General features: G+C 43.5%; 1 protein-coding gene across 15 annotated transcripts in view; it reads left to right on the forward strand.

The window, feature by feature from the left end:
- The window catches only part of RALGPS1 (Ral GEF with PH domain and SH3 binding motif 1), a 275,034-nt gene that overhangs the window by 11,335 nt on the left and 242,545 nt on the right, over positions 1-21,154 (forward strand). For 12 of the 15 annotated variants that reach the window (XM_047701132.1, XM_047701131.1, XM_047701141.1 and 9 more), the window contains exon 2: positions 20,570-20,648. The exons of 2 other annotated variants lie outside the window; for them this stretch is intronic. The gene's annotated coding sequence lies outside the window, so the exon portion shown is untranslated. Of the gene's footprint in view, positions 1-31; positions 231-20,569; positions 20,649-21,154 lie in introns of those variants that run through there. One more of the 15 variants, XM_047701140.1, reaches the window with a different exon arrangement.

Genomic DNA, 21,154 nt, shown 5'->3' on the forward strand with positions numbered 1-21,154 from the left:
TGAATTCAAGATGTAACAGAAAGCCAGTGTGGTTGGAGCACTGAATGTGAGGGAGACGCCATAGTGTTCACAGCCCGGTGGGTTGGTGGTCGCGATGCTGTTTTCTTGACCTGTGCAGATAGGTGTTCCCTGACACATCCTCTACTTGCTGACTCTTTCTCAGAACGCCCATCTATCACCCAAAGCGTCTGCTACCGAAGCAGTACCTGCCGTGGTTTCCAAGATAGCAGGTGGCTTTATTTTTATTGCTTTAAAGATTGGTTGCTTCCTTTGCTTCTTGATCTCATTAGTGGTTTTCACTCATGAAGTAAACATCTACTGAGCATGTAACTGGGCTTGACACTGCCGGCTTTGCCCTCAGGGGTCCACAGACTTGACAGAGAGGCGTAAGTAAATGATGGTGGTGCTGTGTCTGGGGTGGAAAGTAGTGGAAATGGAAGCTGGTGGGGTGAAATCTGACTCCTGGGATCTTAAAGAGAGATTTTCAGTTTCTCAGGTGAAGAGGGACATGAGCAGAGGAAACAGATTGTGAGGAGTAAGAGAAGCAGGGGAGAGCAGGCTGCGTCTCAGGAATGATGAGCCGGTGTGGTGTTGCTGGAGTGTGAGGCTTTTGAAGACAGAGAGGAGGAGGTTGCTGGAGACGAGGTCAGAGAGGTGGTTTTGGGTCAGTACTCAGAGGGACTCAAAGGTAATGCTTGGGAGTTCAGATATTATCCTGCGGCCAGCGGAGAGTCATTCTGGAATTACAGGAGGAGGGAAACACTGCTAGTTATGATCCTGGTGTAGAGAATGGTTGGTGTGGGAGGAGACTGGTGTGTCGAGATGAAGTGAGGGGATGTCATCCCTGAACCTGGCTGTGGGGATGGAGAGGAGGAGGCAGGTTCGAGTGAAACTGAGGCAGAGGCCTCCCTCGCAGATTTAGCAGATGGGAAGGCATGGTCAGGGTTTGTCACTTTAGTAATGTGAGGGGCTGGGCCAGTCACAGAGATAAGGAATGGGAAAGGGGTAATGAGTAGAGGACAAGTAGTGAATTCAGGTTTGGCAATAGCCCAACTGAATTTGGGGTGCTTGGGGGATAGCATTTGGCAGTTGGCCTACTAGTCTTGGGCTCAAAGAGAGGTCTGGGCCAGAGCAGTGGTTCTCAGTCTTTGGAGCATCAGAATCCTCCGTGGTGTTTGCAGGAGAGAGATTGGTCATCTGTATGTTACAGTTTTCACAGGTGGTTCTGATGCCCTACTGGTCTAGAGAGAGAGACTTGGGGTCCTCCTTGTATAGCTGGCCCTGGAAGTGGTAGGAGAGAGATGGATTACCCAGGAAGCTTCTACATAGTGAGCAGAGGATCTTGGGTGAGCTGGGGAGCACCAGCATGAGGGGTAGAGAGCACAGTGGAAGAGCCAGAGAAGGAGCAAGAGAAGGGTCAGTGAGGAAGGAGTAACCCAGGAAGATGATGGTATGGAAATTGGTGGTTGGGCCATCCCCTCCAGCTCTCTCTGCAGGGCCTCTGCCCCTGCCTCCTGAAGCTGGGTGCTCCAGGGCCTCCCACTGACACTCTTAATTTCACTAATGCTGAAGCCAGTCTCACACGAGAGAGGTTATTTTGGTTATTTTGCTTCTGTGTGCAAAAGACTAGGGGAGGCTCTTAGCTGCAGCCAGTGTCTCAACACTTCAGCTTCTCTTAGAACCTTCTCAAGCAGTCTCCTCATGCCTTATTCTGGTGGTCTTTTGGTCTGAAATCTCTGGCTCCTAAAGCAGGAAAGTTGGGGCCCCATCTGGGTCTGGGTCAGGATGGGTCAGCAATCTTGGTGGGGAGGGTGTGTGTCTAGATCCTAGGAAAGGGAGATATCAGAACTATGGAAGTCCTGGGAAGATGATAAAACCATGTAGACTGGACTAAGGTGGTGTGGGAGCCCTGTGACTGGGACATGCATCCTTGGTCCCCTGTGTATCCTGAGCTTGGGTAGCAGCTCAGAGCCTGTTGTATAATCTCCAGAATTTACAGATGGGTCTCAGAGTTAGAGCACGTGAGGTTTACCCAGACTGCTAATGGAGGAGGATCCTGAATTAGGAAAGTGGAAGTCCATCCCGCTGGTAGGCCTGAGTAGCCTGACTGAGATCAGCTTACAGAACCCAGTGAAGAGCCTTTAATCTGAAACAGTCAACAAGAATCTGGTATCTGATCCTATATGTCTTTATTACCCTGAACCCAAAGACCTGGAAGCGTAGGATGGGGCAGAGACCTGGTTGGCACTGGCCCTGGTGCTGAAAACCACCGCTGAGTGGTGGTGAGAAAGGATCAGGGAAAATTCAAGAGGAGCAGCTGTCCTTAATATCAGGGTCCACCACCCTAGTATGAAGTCATTTGCCCCTCAGGAAAGGAAAAAGAAGAAGGATTAATGTTCATTGAGCTGAAAACCTTCAGTGCTTAGCAAAGAGAAGGGAGCAGATGAATGGGTGGGAGTATGTGTACCAGCAGAGCATAAAATGCCATTCAGCTCTTATGGGAGGAACATAGAGAAATGGTTCAGAATTTGGGGCCGACTGAGCTGGGTTCAGATTCTGCTTTTGCTCAAGGACACACTATCATAGCCAATGAAGATGCTCTTATGGATGGTGTGTTCCTAGGAATGTGACCTAAGCTCCTGGGGCCTCACTCACTAGGGTTAGTTTTCTCATTTTAAGTGGGTGGTATAACATTGCCCACCTTAGGGCAATGTAAGTAAGGACTCAGTGGTATATTAGCATGGGGAAGGTGCTTAACAAAGTATCTATCACAGAATAATGGCTCAATGAACAACAATAATGGTGACGACGGTGATGACGGCGACGACGATGATATGGTCCTCGTGTGAGTACCGCTGCGGATACCTGCACTGGATGGAACCCTGCCGGTGTAGCACGTGTATGACCTAAAGAAGAACTTCAGTAAAAATCAGTTCAGCTGTGTGAACATCACCATATGGGAGGGAAGACTGGATCCGCTGGCGAAGATTCAAACTTCGAGAGGATAAGTGTGACCATGGAGAATCCCAGAAACATTACGTGATAGGAAATGAAACAGCACTAGGCCAGGAACTTCGATCAAAGGAGTTTTGTTGGCTGTAAAGCAGAGAGGCAAGAGGCTCCCGGGTCAACAGCTGGAGGTGATAAGGACAAAACAGTGCATTAGCCTTCGTCTTTAGTGATGGTGTGGATTTGTATCACCTCTTCTCTCTCCCTGAGTATTTTGCTGGGCATTGGGGGAGGTGGCATTAGAGATTATTTTTACCTGATGTTTGTTGTTAATGCCAAAGTCTCATTTTTTCTTTCCGAAGTCTCATTTTTATGACTAGGCTTGTTACTGAGTAGCCTCTTATTAAATGCTGTTTGAATGGATAGGATGAAAATCAGTTGGTTGATAAGCCATCATTTAATTTCTGGCTCTTTCCAGGGAAGTCTAAACATAGTAATAGTGACAATACCATGTCTCCAAATGTTGGCAATTCCAGTGAGATAATCTATAAAACTTGATAAAATAGTGATATTCACCTGGAAAAATAAATTTGTAGAAACATTGACAAATTTTTAGGGCAATGAAATGGTCTTCATTCTCCCAGATTCCTGTTCATTTCAACAAATATTTGAGTTTGTCTGCTGAAATGAAAACAGTGAAAACTATGAAAACAGTGCTGGACCCTTTGTTGGAGGAATATAAAAATGGATATCGGTTGGGTATCTTTTATGGTACATATTCTCATAACCCTTATCTCTCTCCTTATGAGGGAGCCATCTCTGTAGTTCGGGGTACAAGTGACAGAAAACTAAAATAACAAAGACATAAATAAGATAGAAATTTCTCTCATGTGTGAGAAGTCAAGAGGTAATCAGGTTGGGGAGTTATAGAGCCTACGTGGTCAGAGGCTCAGGTTCTTTCTGTCTTGTTTCATGACGAGGTTATCTTGGGAATGGCTTCCAAGTCTGAGGTCACTTCAAGACCTGAAATGGCTGCTGGATCTCTAGGTTTTGCATCTGCATTCCAGCCTTTAGGGGTCACTTTCCAGAATTTGCGCATGATACCTCTTGCATCCCATTGGCCTGATCTTTATCATATGGCTACACCGAGCAATAAAGGAGGTTGGGAAATGTAATCTCTATTCAAGGAAATCATATGTCCATCTAAAAACCAGAATTTCTGTTACTAAAGAAGGAGAAGAAGATGGCTATTCGGGGCCAGCCTCATCATTACTGGCCCTATTTAATAGATGTGGAGTCTCAGAGTAGTGGAGATTAACCGGGTATATATGGCCTATAAATGGTTGAACCTTCACAACTTACAATAAAGCAATAATTTATTCTTTTTTTTTTTTTGAAGATTTTATCTATTTATTTGACAGACAGAGATCACAAGTAGGCAGAGAGGCAGGCAGAGAGAGAGAGGAGGAAGCAGGCTCCCCTCTGAGCAGAGAGCCCAATGTGGGGCTTGATCCTAGGACCCTGGGATCATTACCTGAGCCAAGGGGAGAGGCTTTAACCCACTGAGCCACCCAGGCGCCCCAATAATTTATTAATTCTATATGGTGCTTGGGTAAGAGCAGGAAACTAGACTGGAAAAGAAGTGTTGTCCCCCCGCCCCCTAACTTGTCCAGGAGCTTAATTCATGAGCCATCAGAAGTTACACAATAGCGAGGGAGGGAACAATTATTACATTGTTGGGCCATTTGGCTTTCAAAGCTGGAAAGAATTGCTTGACCTCATGTTGCAGTGGAAACTCCAGCTGAGTGTTAGTGAAAGGAGAAACCTGGAGTTAAAGACAGGAAGATGTATGCTGAGCTCTGTCGTGGGATCTAGGAGAGGTGGGCTGCACGACTTGGGTTGGGAGGAGTTAGGCAGAACTTCCCCTGTCTACTTTCTATCTCTGTGTAATGCCTGAGTCACAGACAAAAGACTTTATTACTAGCATCAGTGTGTATGTCCATTTCCCTTACCCCCACATCCCATGGGGGTGATGCCGTGGGTTGGGATGGATGCTGTGCTCTGTCACAGCTGGGAAACACTGATCTGGGGGACCTGTGGCTTTATAGCAGGCAGTAAGTAGGCCTGCTTTTCAGCCCTGAGGGAGACAGTGTCTCATTCCCCCAGGCACAACCCTGAAAAATGGACTGGTTAAAGGTGGTCAGGACCTTGCATTCTTGGTATGCCCAGCAGGGCATGTGGGAGTGCCAGAGACACTGGAGGAAAGCCCCTAACAGGTGGTTGCTGGGATTAAATGGGATAATGTGTGCAGAGCATGTGCCAATAAAAACACATGCTTGACCAGGGGCACCTGGGTGGCTCAGTGGGTTGAGCCTCTGCCTTCGGCTCGGGTCATGATCTCAGGGTCCTGGGATCAAGCCCTATGTCGGGCTCTCTGCTCGGCGGGGAGCCTGCTTCCCCCCCCCCTCTCTGCCTGCCTCTCTGCCTACTTGTGATCTTTCTCTGTGTCAAATAAATAAATTAAATAAATAAAATAAAAATTAAAACTCTTAATAAAATTTATATAAATAAAATTTATAAAATTTAATAATAAAAATTAAAAACTCTTGGGGTGCCTGGGTGGCTCAGTGGGTTAAAGCCTCTGCCTTTGGCTCAGGTCATGAACTCCGGGTCCTGGGATCAAGCCCCACATCAGGCTCCCTGCTCAGCAGGGAGCCTCTTTCCCCTCCCTCTCTGCCTGCCTCTCTGCCTAATTCTGATCTCTGTCTGTCTGTCAAATAAACAAATAAAATAAAAAAAAAATTAAAAACTCTTGACCAGTATTAACCCTTATAATGTCTGTAGGCTCTGAAAAGACAGGCCTAGCGATGACATGGTTATCACAGTGCTTTTTACCTGGTCTCCAGTGTTTAGACAAGACAGAAAGTTCTAGAATGGATGGGATGCTGGGCAGACTGACAGGGAAAGACTAGCTCTCGGTTGCTTGTGTATAGCTTCTTGTCTGCTTTTCTTTTCTTTCTTCTTCTTTTTTTTTTTTAAATTTCTTTTCTTGTATACATTTTATACCCAGTACTTCCCTAGGGCATGTGCTCTGCTAGCTTTTGGTAAATTATTTATAATTCTCTTTTTTCTTATGTATAATCAAATGAAGTCTATTTCTTGAGCTTAACATTTGTGGTTTGCTTAACTTTAAAAAAAGTATAGCAAGTTTTCTTAAGAAATAGGTTATTACTTGCTTATACATGTATTTAATAAAATCCTGGATAATTGACTCCAAATTAAAATGAAAGTTTAGATCTGTATGACTTAAAAGAGTACTATAAAAAAATGTAGAGCCTCGTGATGTTTAAAGGTGAGCTCAGCTTTCCAGTGTTATAGAAGAGGAAACTGAGGCAAGAGATAGGAAGGCAGTCACTGAAGCGTGGTCCCAGGTGCTGAGTGACAGATGCTGTGCTGGGCCTTCACCCACAGCCCTGTCTGAGAAGCCTTGAGTGCATTGGGGTGAATAGAGAGGGGACCAAAGAGAATCTGTCTACAATTTTTGGGTAGATATCGGGCCAGACCTCACCTGTCCTCAACTGAAAATGAACAAATATGAAAAGGAACACTAGAGAGGAGGCACTGAATAGATCTCAGGATCAAGGGAAATGAGCAAAGGCATGCGGGAAATAGAGGAAGAGCAAGCTTTGGGTAAACATTTGGGTTTCTCACCTTTAAACATCATCTTCTTTGTCCTCTCCAAGCAGTTCTAGATGCTGTGAAAGGTGAGACGATGATGAGTCAGCAGACGGAGACGAGGAAGGGGCTTGTGGACTCAGAGCACATAAGGAGATAAAGCACATGGTGCCAGCATCTGGAACTATGGCACTGCCAAGAGTCAGGGCATCAGGAGGAGGACACTGGTGCTCTCAGAAGGGATGAGAAAGTAGCAGAGGAGGCCCCAGATATGGGTGATGGACCTGATTGGAGACGGGAACACATGGCATAGAAGGAAGCCACGAGCTTTCTGAACGGAAGAAGGACCCGAATCTGTATATTATAATGGCTCATCATGAACTAGGCAAAATTAGCAAAAATTAGCTACCACCTTAAATAGCCAGGTGAAATAATTTTTTCACTTCAAGAATAAGGAGAGGATACCACTAGCATCCAGGCAGGAGGATGAGGAAATCAAAGAAAAAAAATTTAGCTAGGCTCAGACTTACTTACAGCATAGGAGCTGGAGGGCAGTGAGGCAAGTGTCCATTGAGTTCTGAGGGAAAATGCTGTGACCAAAGAATTTTATTCTCTGTCCCATTTTAGTTCCTATTGGATGGTAACAGAAATTCTTTTCAGTTGTGCAAGGACATACCTTATGTATAGCTTTTGCTACACCCATGCACCATTCTGGGGGAAAATATTGGAAAGCATGCTTATGTCACTGAGAGGTGAATTAATATAAAAGACCGTCCATGGGCAAGTCAAAGAAGGAGAGGACTGGCAGTGAGAATGGAACCACTGAAGTATAAAATGATTTCAAAGTAGTAGTTGTGATGATGAGTGTGAAATATAATACACATGAAATCATGGTGAGAAGATATAACATGAAGCCATAATTAATGGAAAAAGCAGGAATTCCTGCTTAAACCAGAGATCATGCACATGGGCACACTGTGCCCTACACAGAACTATACGGACATGGTGGGAAAAAGGTTTGGAGGCAAGCCCCCTGCCCTCCAGTCCGCCTGGGCGTGTGTTTTTTAGCTCATAAAGTGCTGTGCAGGTGTACAGTATGCCTGGGGCCACTTTAGTGGTGACTCCTCTGGGCCTCATCTTTTTGAACTGCCCTGAGAGGTTTGCTTGGCACCTTAATTTTTTTTTTTTTTTTTAAGATTTTATTTATTTATTTGACAGAGAGAAATCACAAGCAGGCAGAGAGGCAAGCAGAGAGAGAGGAGGAAGCAGGCTCCCCGCCGAGCGGAAAGCCCAATGCGGGGCTCGAACCCAGGACCTGGGATCATGACCTGAGCCGAAGGCAGCAGCCTAACCCACTGAGCCACCCAGGCGCCCCAATTTTTTTTTTTTTTAAGATTTTATTTATTTATTTGAGAGAGAAAGAAGGCGAGAAAGAGGGGAGTGGCAAAGGGAGAAGGAGAAACAGACTCCCCACTGACCAAGGAGCCCAATGCGGGACTCAATCCCAGAACCCCAGGAGCATGACCTGAACCAAAGGCAGCCGCTTCACTGACCGAGCCACCCAGGCGCCCACTGCACCGTCATTCTGTAGGAGGGCGTATTGCTGATGGAAATGTAAAATGGTGTAGATTCTTTGGAAAACAATTTGGCAGTTTCTTAAAAAATTAAACATCAAGTTACCTTGTGACCAAATAATTCCATTGCTAGGTATGTACCCACAAGAATTGAAAACAGACGCTCACGCGAAAACTTGTACGGGCATGTTCACAGCAGTAGCAGTGTTATTCATACTACCCCGAAGTGGAAACAGCCCAAATATCCACCAGCTGATGAATGGGCAAACAGAGCCGGGCACATCCGCAGGATGCAGTATTATTTAGCTACAAAACAACAAAGTACTGATTCATGCTACAATGTGGATGAACCTGGACACGTTCTAGAGAAACCAGACACGAAGGGCCCATACTGCAGGATTCTGTTTTTATGAAATGTCTAGAAGAAGCAAATCCATGGAGACAGTAGGTTAGTGGCTGCCAGGGAGATGATGGAATAGGAGTGCTAACGGGTACAGGGTTTCTTTTGGGGATGATGAAAATATTCTGGAATTAGGTAGAGAGGATGACCATACATACAACTTCGTGAATATGCTAAAACCTGCTGAGTTCTACAGTTTAAAAGGGCCCATTTTATGATATGTAATTATGTCTCAATTAAAAAAAAATAGTTCTTAAAAAAAATAATTCTTTTCTGGGGCGCTTGGGTGGCTCAGTTGGTTGATTGGCTGCCTTTGGCTCCAATCATGATCCTGAAGTGCTGGGATCGAGTCCTCCATCTGGCTCCCTGCTTGGCGGGGAGCTTCTCCCTCTGACCTTTCCCCTCTCCTGCTTGCTATCTCTCATTCTCCTTCTCTCAAATAAATAAATTAAATCCTTAAGAAAAATAGTTCTTTTCCTTATTTTTTTATTTTTAATTTTATTGTTTTCCCCATTTGTAGTATTTAAATTCAGTTAATTAACATACAATGTATTATTGGTTTCAGAGGTAGAGGTCAGTGATTCATCCGTCTTAGATAATACCCAGTGCTCATTACATCACGTGTCTTCCTTAATATCTGTCACCTGGTTACCCCACCCCCCACCTCCTTCCCCTCCAGCAGCCCTGTTTGTTTCCTATGATTAAGAGTCTCTTATGATTTGTCTCCCTCTCTGCTTTCATTTTGTTTTACTTTTTCCTTTCTTCCCCTATGATCCTCTATTTTGTTTTCTAAATTCCACTTATGAGTGAGATCATATGATAATTGTCTTTCTCTGGTTGACTTATTTCGCTTAGCATGATACCCTCTAGTTCCATCCACATCGTTGCAAATGGCAAGATTTCATTTTTTGATGACTGAGTAATATTCCAATATGTATGTATGTGTGTGTGTGTGTGTGTGTGTGTATGTATGTATATCTATATCTATATCTATATCTATATCTATATCTATATATCTCCAACATCTTCTTTATCTACTCATCTGTTGATGGACATCTGGGTTCTTCCCATAGTTTGGCTATGGTGGACATTGCTGCTGTAAACATTGGGATGCACGTGCCCCTTCGGATCACTACATTTGTATCTTTGGGGTAAATACCCAGTAGTGCAATTGCTGGGTCGTACGGTAGCTCTATTTTCAACTTTCTGAGGAACCTCCATGCTGTTTCCAAAGTGGCTGCACCAGCTTGCATTCCCACCGACAGTGTAGGAGGGTTCCCCTTTATCCACATCCTCAGCAACATCTTTTGTTTCCTGTATTGTTAATTTCAGCCATTCTGACTGGTGTGAGGTGATATCTCATTGTAATTTTGATTTGTATTTCCATAGTGCTGAGTGATGTTGAACATTTTTTGTGTGTGTCTTTACCTTCTTTGGAGAAGTGTCTTTTCATATCTCCTGCCCATTTATTGATTGCATTATTTGTTCTTTGGATGTTGAATTTGATAAGTTCTTTATAGATTTTGGATACTAGCCCTTTATCTAATGTGTCATTGGCAAATACTTCTTCCATTCTGTTGGCTATCTTTAGGTTTTGTCAACTCTTTCCTTTACTGTGCAAAAGCTTTTTATCTTGATGAAGTTACAATAGTTCATTTTTGCCTTTGTTTCCCTTACTTTTGGAGACGTGTCTAGCAAGAAGTTGCTATGGGCGAGATCATAGACCACAGACGTTGCTGCCTGTGTTCTCTAGGATCTTGATGGATTCCTGTCTCAGATTTAGGCTTTCATCCATTTTGAGTCTATTTTTTTGTGAATGGTGTAAGGAAATGGTCCACTTTCATTCTTCTGCATGTGGTTGTCCAGTTTTCCCAACACCATTTATTGAAGAGACTGTCCTTTTTCCATTGGATAGTCATTCTTTCCTGCTTTGTTGAAGATTAGTTGACCAGAGTTGAGGGTCCATTTCTGGGTTCCCTATTCTGCTCCATTGATCGGTGTGTCTGTTTTTATACCAGTACCATACTGTCTTGATGATTACAGCTTCGTAATAGAACCTGAAGTCTGGAATTGTGATGCCACCAGCTTTGCTTTGCTTTTTCAACATCCCTTTGGCTATTCAGGTTTTTTTTCTGGTTCCATACAAATTTTAGGATTATTTGTTTCAACTCTGTGAAAAAAGCTAATGGTATTTTGGTAGTAATTGTTTTGACTGTGTAGATTGCTCTAGGTAGCATAGACATTTTAACAATATTTGTTTTTTCAGTCCATGAGCATGGAACATTTTTCCATTTCTTTCTTTCCTTTTTTTAAAGATTTTCTTTATTTGAGAGAGAGAATGAGCAGGAGGAGGGACAGAGGGTGAAGGAGAAGCAGACTTCCCACTGAGCAGGGAGCCTGATGTAGGGCTCAATCCCAGGACCCCGGGATCATGACCTGAGCCCAAGGCAGCTGCTTAACCAGTTGAGCCACCCAGGCTCCCCCGTTTTCCATTTCTTTGTGTCTCTCTCAATTTCTTTCATTAGTGTTCTTTACTTTTCTGAGTATAGATCCTTTGCCTCTTCGGTTAGGTTTATTCCTAGGTTATCTTACGGTTTTGGATGCAGTTGTAAATGGGATCGACTCCTTAATTTCTCTTTCTTCTATCTCATTGTTAGTTTATAGAAATGCAGGGGCGCCTGGGTGGCTCAGTGGGTTAAACCTCTGCCTTTGGCTCAGGTCATGATCTCAGGGTCCTGGGATCGAGCCCCACATCGGGCTCTCTGCTCAGCAGGGAGCCTGCTTCCCCCTCTCTTTCTGCCTGCCTCTCTGCCTACTTGTGATCTCTCTCTCTCTGTCAAATAAATAAAATCTTAAAAAAAAAAAAATGGAGAGAGTCTGCTTGGACCAGATAGGCATTAAACTGGTAGATAAAGGATGAATACAGTTTGGCAAGCTTGGATGTGAAGGTATATAAGGTCCCATCCCACTTTAAAAAAAAAAAAAAAAAAAAAGAAATGCAACTGATTTCTGTGCAGTAATTTTATATCCTGCCATGTTTCTGAATTCCCATATGAGTCTAGCAATTTTGGGGTGGAGTCTTGTGGATTTTCCACATACCAGATGCCTTTTATTTCTTTTTGTTGTCTAGTTGCTGGGGCTAGGAGTTCTAGTACTCTGTTGAGCTGCAGTAGTGATAGTGGACATTTCTGCCATGTTCTGACCTTTGGGGAAAAGCTCAGTTTTTCACCATTGAGAATGATATTCACTGTGGGCTTTTAATATATGGCTTTTATGATAATGAGGTATGTTCCCTCTGTCACTACACTTTGAAGAGTTTTAATCAAGAAAGGATGCTATACTTTATCGAATACCTTTTCTGCATCTCTTGAGAGGATCATATGGTTCTTGTCCTTTCTTTATTTCTTTATTGATTGATTCATGGATGTTGAACCACCCTTGCAGTCCAGGAGTAAATCCCACTTGGTCGTGGTGCCTAATCCTTTTAATGTACTGTTGGATCCTATTGGCTGGTATTTTGTTGAGAATTTTGGCATCCATGTTCATTAGAGATATTGGTTTGTCCTTTTTGGTGGGGTCTTTGGTTTTGGGATTGAGGAGGTAATGCTGGCCTCATAAAAAGAGTTTGGAAGTTTTCCTTCCATTTCAATTTTTTGAAACAGCTTCAGAAGAATAGGTATTAATTCTTCTTTAAATGTTTGGTAGAATTCCCCTGGGAAGCCATCTGGCCCTGGACTCTTGTTTATTGGGAGATTTTTTTTTTTTTTTTAAGATTATTTATTTATTTATTTATTTGACACAGAGAGAGAGAGAGATCACAAGTAGGCAGAGAGGGAGGGAGAAGCAGACTCTCTGCTGAGCAGAGAGCCTGATTCAGGGCTCGATCCCAGAACCCTGAGATGATGACTTGAGCTGAAGGCAGAGACTCAACCCACTGAGCCACCCAGGTGCCCCTGTTGGGAGATTTTTTGAATACTGCTTCAATTTCCTTGCTGGTTATGGGTCTGTTCATGTTTTTTATTTCTTCCTGTTTCAGTTTTGGTAGTTTATACTCTCTAGGAATGGACCCATTTCTTTCAGATTGCCTATTTTTTTTTTTTTTTGCATATTGTTGCTCATAATATGTTCTTAAAATTGTTTGTATTTCTTTGATGTTGGTTGTAATGTATCCTCTTTTATTCATAATTTTATTTATTTGAGTCCTTCCTTTTTTCTTTTTGATAAGTCTGGCCAGGGGTTTATCAATCTTCATAATTCTTTCAGAGAACCAGCTCCTAGTTTCATTGATCTGTTCTGCTGTTCTTTTGGTTTCTGTTTCATTGATTTCTGCTCAATCTTTATTATTTCTCTTCTCCTGCTAGGTTTTATTGCTGTTCTTTCTCCAGCTCCTTTAGATGTTAAGTTTAGGTTATGTATTTGAGACCTTTCTTGTTTCTTGAAAAACAAAGAAAAAGTCTGTAGTGCTTCTCTCTTAGGACTGCCTTTGCTGCAACCCAAAGGTTTTGAACAGTTGTGTTTTCATTTTCATTTATTTCCATGAATTTTTAAAATCCTTTTTTAATTTCCTGGTTGACCCATTCATTATTTAGTAAGATGCTCTTTAGCCTCCATTTATTAGTTTTCTTTCCAAATTTCTTCTTGTAATTGAGCTCTAGTTTCACAGCACTGTAGTACAAAAATAGGCAGGGAATGATGCAGATCTTTTGGTACCAGTTGAGACCTGATTTGTGACCCAGCATGTGATCTATTCTGGAGAATGTTCCATGTGCACTCAAGAAGGATATGTATTCTGTTGCTTTAGGATGGAATATTCTGAATATATCTGTGAAGTCCATCTGGTCTAGTGTGTCATTCAAAGCCCTTGTTTCCTTGTTGATCTTCTGCTTAGATGATCTGTCCATTGCAATGAGGGGGGTGTTAAAGTCCCCTATTATTACTACCATTATCAATGTGTTTCTTTAATTTTGTTATTAATGGGCATATATAATAGGCTGCTCCCATGTTAGGGGAATAAATATTTATCATTGTTAGGTCTTCTGGTTTGATAGACCCCTTAATTATGATATAGTGTCCTTTCTCATCTCTTATTACAGTCTTTGGTTTAAAATCTAATTTGTGGGCACCTGGGTGGCTCAGTTGGTTGGGCGACTGCCTTCGGCTCAGGTCATGATCCTGGAGTCCCGGGATCGAGTCCCGCATCGGGCTCCCAGCTCCACGGGGAGTCTGCTTCTCCCTCTGACCTTCTCCTTGCTCATGCTCTCTCTCACTGTCTCTCTCTCTCTCTCTCAAATAAATAAATAAGATGTTAAAAAAAATAAAATCTAATTTGTCTGATATAAGGATTGCCAACCCAGCTTTCTTTTGATGTCCGTTAGCATGATAAATGGTTTTCCACCCCCTCACTTTAAGTCTGGAGGTTTCCTTGGGTCTAAAATGAGTGTCTTTCAGGGGCGCCTGGGTGGCTCAGTGGTTAAAGCCTCTGCCTTCGGCTCAGGTCATGATCCCAGGGTCCTGGGATCGAGTCCCGCATCGGGCTCTCTGCTCAGCAGGGAGCCTGCCTCCTCCTCCTCTCTCTCTCTGCCTGCCTCTCTGCCTACTTGTGATCTGTCTGTCAAATTAAAAAAAAAAAAACTTTAAATAAAATGAGTGTCTTTCAGACAGCATATCAATGGATCTTGCCTTTTTTTTTTTTTTTTTTTTTTAATCTAAACTGGTACACTGTGTCTTTTGATTGGGGCATTTAGTCCATTTCATTCCAAGTAACTATTGAAAGATATGAATTTAGTGCCATTGTATTACCTGTAAATGACTGTTTCTGTATATTGTCTGTGTTCCTTTCTGGTCTGTGGTACTTTGGGGCTCTCTCTCTCTTTTTTTTTTTTTTTAAAGATTTTATTTATTTATCTGACAGAGAGAAATCACAAGTAGTCAGAGAGGCAGGCAGAGAGAGAGGAGGAAGCAGGCTTCCTGCTGAGCAGAGAGCCCGACGCGGGGCTCGATCCCAGGACCCTGAGATCATGACCTGAGCCGAAGGCAGCGGCTTAACCCACTGAGCCACCCAGGCGCCCCAAGGGCTCTCTTTTTGCTTAAAGGATCCCTTTTAATATTTCTTGTAGGGCTGGTTTGGTGGTCACAGGTTCTTTTAGTTTCTGTTTATCGTGGAAGCTTTTTATCACTCTTTCTATTTTGAATGACATCCTAGCTGGATAAAGTACTCTTGGCTGCATACTTTTCTCATTTAGCACCTTGAATGTATCATGCCAGTCTTTTCAGGCCTGCCAGGTCTTTGTGGGTAGGTCTGCTGCCAAATCTAATGTTTCGACCCTTGTAGGTTACAGATTTGTTGTCCTGAGCAGCTTTCAGGATTTTCTCTTTGTCTGAGATTTGCAGGTCTCACTATTATATGTCAGGGTGTTGGCTTATTTTTATTGATTTTGAGGGGAGTTCTCTGTGCTTCCTAGACTTGGATGCCTGTTTCCTTCCCCAGATTAGGGAAGCTCTCCACTGTAATTTGCTCCGATGTACCTTCTGCCCCTTTCTCTTTCCTCTTCTTCTAGGATCCCGATTATTCTCATATTGTTTTGCTTTATGGTGTCTCTTATCTCTCGAATTCTTCCCTCATGATCCAGTAGTTGTTTATCTTTTTTTCTCAGCTTCTTTATGCTCCATCATTTTGTCTAATATATCACTATTTTTCTCTTCTGCCTCATTTATCCTAGCAGTCAGAGCCTCCCATTTTTTTATTACATCTCATTAATAGCCTTTTTTATTTCAACTTGGTTAGATTTTAGTTCCTTTGTTTCTCCAGAAAGGAATTTTCTAGCGTCTTCTGCTTTTTTCAAGCCCATCTAGTATCTTTATGATTGTTATTCTGACCTCTTATTCTGACGTCTTACTTACGTCCATACTGACTAGGTCCCTGGCAGTCAGTACTGCCTCTTGTTCTCTTTCTTGAGGTGTGTTTTCCCGTCTTGTTGTTTTTGCAGAAAGTTGGCATTTTTATATTTGTAGAGTTGCAGCCATTCTTTTCTTTGACCTCTGGTTGAGTTCACGGGTGTTCAGAGTGATTTGATAGCTATTTAGCTGAATTCCTGGGACCAGAGGAAGCTAAGGTCTCCTACTCCACTATCTTGGACTCCTCTTCCTCTTTTCTTTATTATTAAATATTAATTGTAGAAAAGTTAAAAAAAAAGATGGACCAAAAAAATTAAAAAGCAGCCATTATCTCTTTTTTCTTGTTTTTATTGTTGAAATATAGTTGACATACAATGTTGTATTAGTTTCGGGTGTATAACAGTGATTAGTGATTTGACAAGTCTATACATTACTCAGTGCTCATCATGATAAATGTAATTACCATCTGTCATGATACATTATGATTACAGTTATTATAGAATATATTCCCTGTGCTGTACTTTTTATCTCTGTAGTTTTTTTTTTTTTTTTTAAGGATCTTATTTATTTATTTGACAGAGAGAGACTCAGTGGGAGAGGGAGCATAAGTAGGAGGCATGGGAGAGGGAGAAGCAGGCTTCCAGCTGAGCAGGGAGCCCTATATGGGGCTTGGTCCCAGGACCCTGGGATCATAACCTGAGCCAAAGGCAGCTGCTTAACAGCTGAGCCACCCAGGCAGCCCTGTAACTTATTTTATTTAATACTTATTTAATACTGGTACAGTACTTTGTACCTCTTAATCCCCCTTATCTATTTTGCTTGTCACCCACCCACTTCCCCTCTGGCAACCATCAGTTGTCTGTATTTAAGAGTCTGATTTGTTTTGTTTTGTTTTGTTTTTTAGGTTCTCCTTGTAAGCAAAATCATATTGTATTAGTCTTTCTCTAATTTCACTTAGCATGATATCCTCTAGGTCCATCCATGTTGTCACAGATGGCAAGATCCCATTCTCTTTTATGGATGAATAATATTCCATTGTGTATATATGTATGCTCTGTTTTCTTTATCCATTCTTCTGTCAGTGGATAGTTGAGCTGGTTCCATGTCTTGGCTATTGTAAATTATGCTGCAGCAAACATATGGGTGTATGTATCTTTTTAAATTAGTGTTTTTGTTTTCTTTGGGTAAATACCCAGTAGTAGAATTACTGGATCATATGATATTTCTATTTTTAATTGTTTGAGGAAACTCCATAAGTGTTTTCTTTTCCACAATGGCTACATCAATTTACATTCCTATCAGCAGTGAACAAAGGCTTGCTTTTCTCCATATCCTTGCCAACACTTGTTATTTCCTGTCTTTTTGATACTAGCTATTCTAATGGGTGTGAGGTGATATCTCGTTGTGGTTTGGATTTGTATTTCCTTGATGATGAGTGATGTTGAGCATCTTTTCATGTGTCTGTTGACCATTTGTATATATTCTTTTTCTTTTTTTTTAAAGATTTTATTTATTTATTTGACAGAGAGATCACAAGTAGGCAGAGAGGCAGGCAGAGAGAGAGAAGGAAGCAGGCTCCCTGCCAAGCAGAGAGCCTGATGTGGGCTTGATCCCAGGACCCTGAGATGATGACCTGAGCCAAAGGCAGAGGCTTAGTCCACTGAGCCACCCAGGCGCCCCTGGCCATTTGTATATTTTCTTGAGAAAGATATCTATTCAGATCCCTTGGGCATTTTAAAATCTGATTGTTTGGGGTGTTTTTGGTGTTGAGGTATATAAGTTCTTAATATACTTTGGGTATTATACTTTATTGGATATGTCGTTTACAACTATCTTTTCCAATTCACTAGGCTGGCCTTTTGTTTTGTTGATGGATTCCTTTGCTGTACAAAGGCTTTTTATTTTGGTGTTGACTTACTTATTTTATAACTGAAAGTTTGAACCTCTTAATCCCTTTCACCTCCTTACCCATGACCTCATCCTCACCTCTGGTCTGGCAACCACCATTTTTTTCTTTGTATTTAAGAGTTTGGGTGTTTTGTTTTGTTTTAAGATTCTGCATATAAGTGGAATCATGTGGTATTTATCTTTCTCTGTCTGGCTTATTTCACTTAGCATGATAATACCCTCTGTGTCCATCCGTGTTGTTGCAAATGGCAAGATTTTTTCTTTTTTATCAGCCATTATCTTCTTATTAATGCTTGGGGTATATATGTCTTGACTTTTTCTATGTGTCTGTCTCAAAGTTGGATTGACACATTTTATGCTGCTTTCCCTGTCATGAGCTGAGTTTTTGGATGGGCATAGTCCATGGGTGCAGTCCAGAAGCATGTTCTTTTATTAGTGCTGTAGCCTCTTGTGATGTTGGAAATAGTATTTCTCTGCAAATGGAAACAGTACCTGTTTTGAAGTCCAAAGACCTGAGATCCTGCTCTGACTTCCCTTAGGTTTGTGAGCTTGAGAGAGGCACTTAATTTCACTCTCCCCATCTTTACAAGGAACTGTAATACTTATTTTGTGATATCTTATCTGCCAGGGTGGTTATAATGAAAACAAAACCAAAACCATATCACATGCTGAAGAGGATGTGGAGCAGCCAGAACTCCCATGCCCTGCTGGTGGGAGTGTAAACTGCGTCAGCCACGTGGGTAGACGATCCTCTCCTGAAGCTGAACATACACTTACTTACGACCTAGCAATTCCGCTCCAGGGTGTCAACCCTATAGAAAGGCATACGAATGTGTACCAAATGTCTTTCTCAAGAATGTTTGGAGCAGCACCACCTTATCATAGGCCAGGCTGGAAAATCCCAGTGTCCATCAGCAGTAGAATCCATGTGGTAAACTCCCACCGTGGACAGCTGTAGTCAGTAAGAGTTAATGAATAACAATTCGATGAAAAATCAGGATGAATGTCACAGGTACAGTATTCATTCAGACACAAAGATTATAAACTCTGTGATCCCATTCATTTAAGATTTGAACAGAACTCATCTACGCTGTTGGAAATGAGAATAGTGGCTATCCTTGGGGGATGGGATGTAGTAGAAGGGGATGCAGTGGTTTCTGGAGGGGGGTGGCTGGTGATATTCTTTCTCTTTGTCTGGCTGCTGGGTGCATGTATTCACTCTGAGAATTCTTGGATGTGTGCACTTATGCTGTGTGCACTTTTCTGTATGTATATTGCACATCTGTAGAAAGTGTGTTTAAGTAGGCTCCATGCCTAGTGTGGAGCCTGAGATCAAGTCGCATGTGCTACTAACTGAGCCAGCCAGGTGCCCCTGTAGAAAGTGTATTTAAAACACTGACAGAGGGGTGCCTGTGTGGCTCAGACAGTTAAGTATCTGCCTTTGGCTCAGGTCATGATCTCAGGGTCCTGGGATCAAGCCCCGTGTAGGGCTCCCTGCTCCTTGGCAAACCTGCTTCTCCCTCTTCCTCTGCCCCTCCCCCAACTCATGCTCTCTCTCTTTCTCAAATAAATAAAATCTTAAAAAAAAACAAACACTGGAAAAAGGAAGCGTATGAGTCACATGCTCCTATTAAAACTTAATTAATGAGAATGAAGGCTTTTTGTACTGTTGGTGAATAATGTAAAATAATCATTTTACCTTATTTATTTCGTCTTTATTGCTGTAATAATTTCTTTTATAATGTATGGAACATTTTGGTACATTAGAATGTATGTTTAACTTACAAATAAACATCTGTGTTTTAGAGGTGTTGGCTTAATAATTCTCAGCTGTTGGTAGTAAAGGGTCAGGAAGTTTGGTGAGCCACGGCTCGGGGTCATAAAAAGGGGGCAGCCTGAGCAGAACCTGGCTGCAGGAGGCAGGTGGAAAACAGGTGGGTGAGTGGGTGGGCCTCAGGCAGTTCAGTGGACATTCTGTGTTTGGTTGGTTTTCTTGTTGCTGCTGCATAAAGTGTGAGACGCAGGAGGTGGCGGTGAAGGTGAAGCTGGGGCCAGGCCTCCAGGGCAAGGGCTGCGGAGAAGCTCTGAAAGGTGAGAGGACAAAAGCAGCGGAGAAGGCCAGAGGTAAGGGGATAGGAGGAGTTTCCAGAAGGAGGGCCTAGTAACTGTGTTTAAAGCTACCAAGAGGTGGGAGAGCCTGAGGCCAGTAGCCTCGGCAAATTGGGAGGTCTTGGTGGCCTGGGAGGGAGCAGCTCCACTGCTTAGGTAGAGTGTTACCCAGTGGCTGGTAGTGAGGGGGTGCGGTACTGAGGAGGGCAGGGTGTCTGATGGGAAGCAGCCTAGAGTTCAAGGGTCAGAGCTCTTTTGAAGACTGAGGAGGACGGCAGGTGTTCTCAGAGGGTCCCTCAGAGGGACCAAGAGAGTTTAAGAGATTGGGGTTACCAGGAAGGGGGTTGCTGAGCCCCAGGCCCAGACCAGGGGTTGGCTCTGGGTCGCAGGTGGCTAGCTGCCTCTCTCAGAGGTGGGAGCAGAGGACCTAGAGAAGATAGAGAAACATTTAGGTTAAAAGAGGGGCCCAGCAGAGCCGAAGTCAGCTTTCCTCTCTGAAGGAGGTGGTGTAGCCACTCACCTGGGTGAGGAGTGAGAGGTGGAGGTGTGGAGAGAGGGGGTGCTCTGGAGGACAGAAACCAGCGACGGGGGGCCTTTTCAGTGCCCCCTCCCCGTGCAGGATGCTCCTCTGTGTCAGTGGGTCGCCGAGAGGCTGCCTCTGCGTTGGGGCCTGTCAGGCCCTCTCTCCCTTGTCACACGCACTCCTGTTTCAACAGCCGTGTGCCCTGAGGGCAGGGGTGTTTGCTTCTGGGCACTGCGGAGTCCCTTTCCTGCTGGGTAGTGTCCGAGGCCATGGCTGGTACTTCAGGCCTGCCAGAATGCATTTTCCCACCGAAGAAGTTGAGTTGATTTTGATACATTTAGGACAGGCTCTGCTACCTGGTAGGCTAGTGGTGGTATCAAATATTGATCTATGGGAAAAGTATTTGACATTTCAAAGAACAGGTTGAAATCCGATCTTAGAGAGCTAACGTTGGTCTGACCTTGCTGAGCTTTGAAAAACAAGTCTTACCGTACGGAAACATCGAAGTCAACGGAGTTATTCCTCCTACTTTTACAGTGGCTACTGTTTGGAAAGCGATGTGCTGGGATGGTATATCCTCTTGGCCTGGGATTATGAAGCCCATCATGTATTCCTGGTAAGTTGGTTTATGGACCGTCGTGAGATGCGCTTTCTTGGGCTTAGGGCCGTGACGGACAGGCGCCGGAAGGGGCGCGGCGGGACCGGTGATCGGGGGCGGTGCAGCCAGAGAAAGCTCGTTCCCGATGGTGTCCGCGGGGCTGGGGAGCTGCAGCCTGGCTTTCGGGGGCCGGGCGTCCTCGGCTGGGTGTGCAGAGGGGTTTCAGGGATTCCTTTCCAGATTAAATGCTGAGCTTTTCTCTGCTGGTTCTTGTATCAAGGGCTTTCCCTTTCTCCCATCACCTCCTACTTGTGCAAACCTCTTGTTGCTACCCTGTTGTGTTGCCGCCCCTTTGCTTCTGGTGGTCAGAAGGCAGACGTTCTGTGTTTCACTCCCCAATAGCTGGGACCTCTGTCAGGTCCCCGTCCCTCCCTGCACACGCCTGTCCTCTTTCCAGTTCAGCTGCCTGCGCCGCTTTCCCTCTCCTTGCCTCAGACCTTCCTTCCCCAGAAAGGCCAGCTCTT

The sequence above is a fragment of the Lutra lutra genome, chromosome 13, assembly GCF_902655055.1.
Source record: "Lutra lutra chromosome 13, mLutLut1.2, whole genome shotgun sequence".
Taxonomy (NCBI): domain Eukaryota; kingdom Metazoa; phylum Chordata; class Mammalia; order Carnivora; family Mustelidae; genus Lutra; species Lutra lutra.